The sequence below is a fragment of the Leptinotarsa decemlineata genome, unplaced genomic scaffold (genome assembly GCF_025532065.1).
Source record: "Leptinotarsa decemlineata unplaced genomic scaffold, Ldec_3_MD MMD2_tig00000157_RagTag_RagTag, whole genome shotgun sequence".
Taxonomy (NCBI): Eukaryota; Metazoa; Arthropoda; class Insecta; order Coleoptera; family Chrysomelidae; genus Leptinotarsa; species Leptinotarsa decemlineata.
In genome coordinates this window covers 4,443,368-4,449,150 of record NW_027412543.1, presented here as the reverse complement: position 1 = coordinate 4,449,150, position 5,783 = coordinate 4,443,368, and positions in this window count along the sequence as shown.

Below are 5,783 nucleotides of genomic sequence, written 5' to 3'. Positions count from 1 at the left end.
GCTAGTGACTCATAGATGACTCTATGTGTTCTATAACTTTTGTTGTATTCATATACTTTTGTATCGATGAATCGAGCGCTTATCTTTGTGGGGTTACTGATAACAGGACATGAAACAATTCTGTACGATAAATGATTCAAATGAATCTCTCAATATCCTATACGCAAAGCCACGTAAATTTTTGAATCGATTACGTCACACGCGTCTCTCTCTCTTACACACACATACAGATTTTTATATGAAATTTCAATTATTTCCAAAATCTAAGTATATTTTCCTATCTTCAATATGATAATGACGCTTACATTCTATGGAAATGAAAAAAAATGCTGTCAAGTATAATGAACGAGTCATTTTCGGTCCCGACAAAACTAACGCTATAAATACCCAACATTCGCAGTTAACTTCGATATCTCACGCTGGTGTAGAGGCTAAGGACAATGTTTACGACACGGAGGATCCAGGTTCGAATCTCATAACTATAAACTTTTTTTAATTAAAATGACGTGACAAGGGGGCCTGAGCGCTGATGCGGAATCCGAAGGAGGCCGAGTACTAAGGGAGCTGATAGGTTTTAGGTGGAGTACCAAGGGGGCCGAGGGGCAGAGTTCCGCGTTTGAATCGCTCGTTCCATCCTGCGTCGATGACGTCACACGTTTCCCATCCTCCTGTTCGAACCAAAAATTGCAAAAAGTTCAGCTCCATTGAAAAATACATGGGATTTTGCACTCGTTCCCGCCTTGTTCATCTACTCCTAGTTCAAGAGATGTTTAGTTTGATGGAAATAACACCTCCAAAATTGCAGACTGACGAAAAAAAAAACAAGACAGGAGCCTTTGGTTGAATATCTCAATAGCGATGTTACTCAATGTGTAGAAAATCAGTATCGTGTGACAATCACCAATCCACCTATTCCAAATGACTGGAGTTGCGATAAAGAAAACCAATCTAATTCTGATGCTATATGTATATTATAATGATAGCTCATTACTACATTCAACACTTCGGTTTCAAATTTCACAGAAAGCCATCAAAAATCCTGTTAAAAATAACATGACACCAGGGCCGTAGCGAAAAGAAATACCAGGAGGGGAGGGAATCCACATTTTCCCAACCTCATCAGCAAAATTTCCCAACTTTCGAAAAAATGAATGCCAAGGGTTAAGTTACTACTATAATATAATAATTTTCTTACTTAGCTATCCAAAAATTGGCTGGATGCTTATGCCTTATGCACAAACAAAAATTAATTTTGGTAAATATAAAAATAATAATGGGAATTATTCTATTGTGGACCAAGGTCGTTGGTATTCCACCATATCCAACATGTATAGGAATATTCAATACAAATGAAAGGAAACAACACCCAAATTATATTATGTTTATTGTTTTCTACTATTATTTTTTCTATCTTCACGACCCGAAATTTCCCAACTTTTCAAAGTCGAAAAAATAGCGTAATGTTGAGAATTTTGTGAAATGGTCGAGGCCGAGGAATTAGTTACTACTATAATATATTGATTTTTTTACTCAGATATCCAAAGATTGTTTGCTGAATTGAATAAACATCAAACTTTCCAGTTTGTGAACGTAATGTGAATTACGGGTAACCTAAGACTACGTTTCTGAAATAATTTATTATTTGCTAGTCAAAAGTGGCAATTAGTTACTACAACCTCATTAATGATAACACTTGAATGAAACGTTATCGAGACTGTTGCAAAGACTCAAAATAAATATACATTTTTAAAACTTTGCATTTTAATTTATTACTTCGTATTCACAGAACTTCCAGTACAAAAATGACTTATTATTTATTATGTCAACAGAATGCTCTCCAATATGCGTCATAAACAGACTTATAATATAATTTTGCAATAGTGACTTGAATTGAAACTAGTATTGAGCGCTTTTTTGCTAGGAGAGGAAAGTCTCTTGAATTATTTTCTGACAACGGCACTAACTTTGTCGGCGCTGACCGTGAGCTGCAAACCTTATTCAATTCAGCTGTTACTTGGTCACGGTGTACTCAAAAGGCTAACCTATTAATCTGCTAAGAATCGATATAATGCGTCGGAACACAGAAGAGTTATATTGAGATGTATTCAATACTACAATTTTTTGAAGACTTTCTTGCTCATATACAACAAACTGTATTTCTTGAAATCAACCACTTTCGTTCCCAGGGTGCGATATCTTGAAATTATTTCCCATGCGTCAAAGTATGTCTTCTCATATGGTCCCCTCTACTGTAACCTTTACCGCAAATGGGGCAATAGTGCGGTTTGGTATCTGTATGATGATACATGTGCCGGGTAAGATCCCATTTGTAATTGAACGTTCTAAAACAATGCACACATTTGAAGGGTTTGTCTCTCCAGTGCCTTTCGACATGTTTCTGCAAGACCTCCTCACTGCTGAATCTTTTGCCGCACTTAACACACCTGAAGGGTTTGTCACCATCATGTATCGATTTTCTATGCTGTCTGAGGTAACATTGCTTAGAGAAATACATGTTACATTGATCGCATTCATGTTTATACGTTTCAGAACCGCTGTCCCCTCCGAGTCTATTTCCAGTTGTTTCAAGGCCGAAGCCTCGCTGGTGAGTCAGCTGCATATCCGTCTGCGATCCACCTGAATCTCCAATGGAAGATGACATTCCCCGCATATCTCCATTAAGATGTGAGTGCTTTGCTGCTCCGTTGCTATTTGTCGTCTGATGTGAGTTGGCACTATTCTTCAAAACCATATTTTTATGAATGGCAGAATTATAATGCCGTTTCAAAAAGCCCAGAGAGGAAAAATGTCTTTTACAATCAGGAGAAGTATGGCAATTAAAGGAATTCTGCCCCTCCATAGTACTGGATTCGCCGGTACTTTCTCGCGGTATCATAGGAGAGAAAGCACTGAAATCACTCGAAGGCGCTAGACGTAGCATTTGTGATGGTGGTTGCATGATACGGGAATTGATCCTCGGTTGATAACTCACTTGAGTTTCTTCAAATACCGTCTCCAACATTGATATCGCTCCTTCAGTATATTTCGCTCCCTGTTCCACATGCTGTTCTGGTTCCTTCGCCGAAATACTGTTTTCCACTGCTGCTGATTGCCTGTCTTGGTTTGACAGGTTCAAGTCTTCAGAAAGTAAAGAACCAGTAGAAGGATTACTGTTCAGAAATGCAACTGCATCCGAACTTGTTGCGAACCCACTCTCAGAAAAAACGTAATTTTCCAAATTATCTAGAATGTTTTCATTGTTATTCTCCATTGAAAGATTGTGCGATTTTCAGAATGAAAACTATATCAAATACTAGAAACTAGTCCACAAGCAGTTCGAAAATAAATGGTGTTTCTCGTAGTCATTCGTTATTAGATATACTGAACAGAAACGTTTTTATGCTATTCAAAGCATAACTGTCGCTAAGCACCAACTATGTGATATGCTCAGATGGATATCATAGAATTTAAATACCCATTTTCTGAAATAGTCGTCCGTCCGCATATCGAATTCATTGTATGTCGTTAATAAGATAGGTAACATTTTAATTGAACCATGTAAATATAATGATATCTTGGTAATTGAGATCAGAAAGCAGGTACATGAAATTTAGAATTTACTTACAGAATGTAAAGATTTCTCATTTGGCCAGTTCTAGAAATGACAATGTTCATTTGATATAATAATAATAATAATAATAATAATAATAATAATAATAAGCAGGGATGGCCACTAACACCCTTGGCCTTTGGTGAGTTGCGACACCACTTACCCGAGCAACTGGTGCAAAACCGGACCGGCAGCCCAGGCGCACCCGGGAAGGAGAACTCTATTCTCCCTCCGGTGCCGGCCGTGGGTCCACAGGGCTAACCACCCGGTGGACTCAACACTTGGTTCCCAACAATCGAGGAAGAGGCCCCCACAATCGACCCGCTCGGAGGGGTCAGAGGCAAGGTGGTGGGGCCCATAACGATGATTTACCTACCGACGACAACCCTGGCAACGACAACGGACGCTTTGAGTGGACGCATGAGCTGAGAGATAGCCTTATGCATTGCTACGAGAGTAGTGAGCCCGCGCGAAGAGGGTACATGGCGAGATTGCATGCTCTGTGGTGTGAAACACATCCGGAGCATGCCGCCTTTTCCGCCCAAAATCTTAGGGATTACGTATCCTATCTTCGGCGGCAGGGCTATATAGCTCCTCCCCAGTCTGCTAACGAAGTGGTAGAAGTGGCAGTTCTACCACCCGTTGGCACGGCTGGAGAGGAGACTCGCACCATACCACCAATGGAGACGACAATCAGAACACGCAGGGCGCTCCACAGAATTAGGCCCCTGAAGCCACAAGAACTGGCTTGTTTGGATGCGGAGGTTCATAGTGTTCTAACAGAAGAGGCTGACATCTGGCAAATCAACACCGCCGTGTATAATGTCGTCCAATCGCTTTCCGAATCGGAAGGACGAAATCCCGGCCTTGCGGTTCGGAAGATTGAACGGCGTGTACACAAGATGGAGGCTAAGATCACGTCGGCGAGACAACACGCGTCTCGTATCCAATGTGTGATGGACTACAGGGCGGCCAATAGGCCTTTCACGCCCGCAGTGCGGCGAATAGCCGCCAATTTACGACGTATCCATCACACTCTAAGCCAAGGCGTGCTGTTGACCACCAAACAGCATTGCCTTGATAGGATACGAATGCTAGTGGCTGCTAAGAAGTCACTAGTGAGGCGAGCGAGAAGTATCGCGGAAAATCTTAGGTTCCGCGAGAAACCTTCTCGCTTATTCCAAGAGCCTCCACGTGTTGTGGATAATCCGCCGACTGCTGATCAGGTGGAATCCTTCTGGAAGGATATCTATGAACACCCGCAGCCACTCAACTTAGACACTCCAGCCCTAGCGCAGTTCGAAGCTTTCAACAGAGAGCTTCGACAGCCTGAGCTCAATGAACTGCGCAACCCGATAACCCCGGATGACGTTCGAAGAGCCCTTGTTGGTTCCAAGAACTTTGCTGCTCCAGGCCCAGATGGGCTGAACACTTATTGGTGGAAAAAACTACCAAGTACCCACCGCCATCTGGCCAGAGTTTTCAACTTATGGCTGGACGGAGAGCAGCCGATTCCGGATTGGTTTGTCGAGGGGCGGACCGTTCTCATCCCCAAAAGCGGAGATTTGTCGATTCCTAAGAATTACAGACCGATAACATGCTTGAATTCGTGTTATAAGTTGTTTACAAGCATCTTATACACACGAATACTCACCGCAGTTGACCGAGTGTTCGAACGGATATATGAGCAGAGAGGGTCGAAGAGAGGAGTCGCTGGATGTAAAGAGAACCTGCTCATCGATAGATGTGTAACGCAGGACTCGATACAATATAAGCGTAACCTCTCTATGGCCTGGATCGATTACCGTAAGGCATTTGATACAATTTCGCATGAGCTCATTTTGCATTTGCTCAGATGCCTTGCGGTACCCGACAACATAGTGAGATGCATTGAACAACTGATACCACTTTGGCGAACTCGCTTCACCATAACATCTGGTCAAGCAAGAGTCCAAACAGGGTGGGTCACTTTCAGAAGGGGTGTATTTCAGGGTGATTCCCTCAGTCCACTTCTATTCTGCATCTCACTATTGCCATTATCCGTTGCGCTCAGAAACACTCGAGGGTATAACTGTGGCACCCCCGGAAACCGGAGGCACAAGGTCACCCATCTGTTTTATATGGATGATCTTAAACTTTATGCCTCTGGAGAGAAGGATCTCCATCAGTCCTT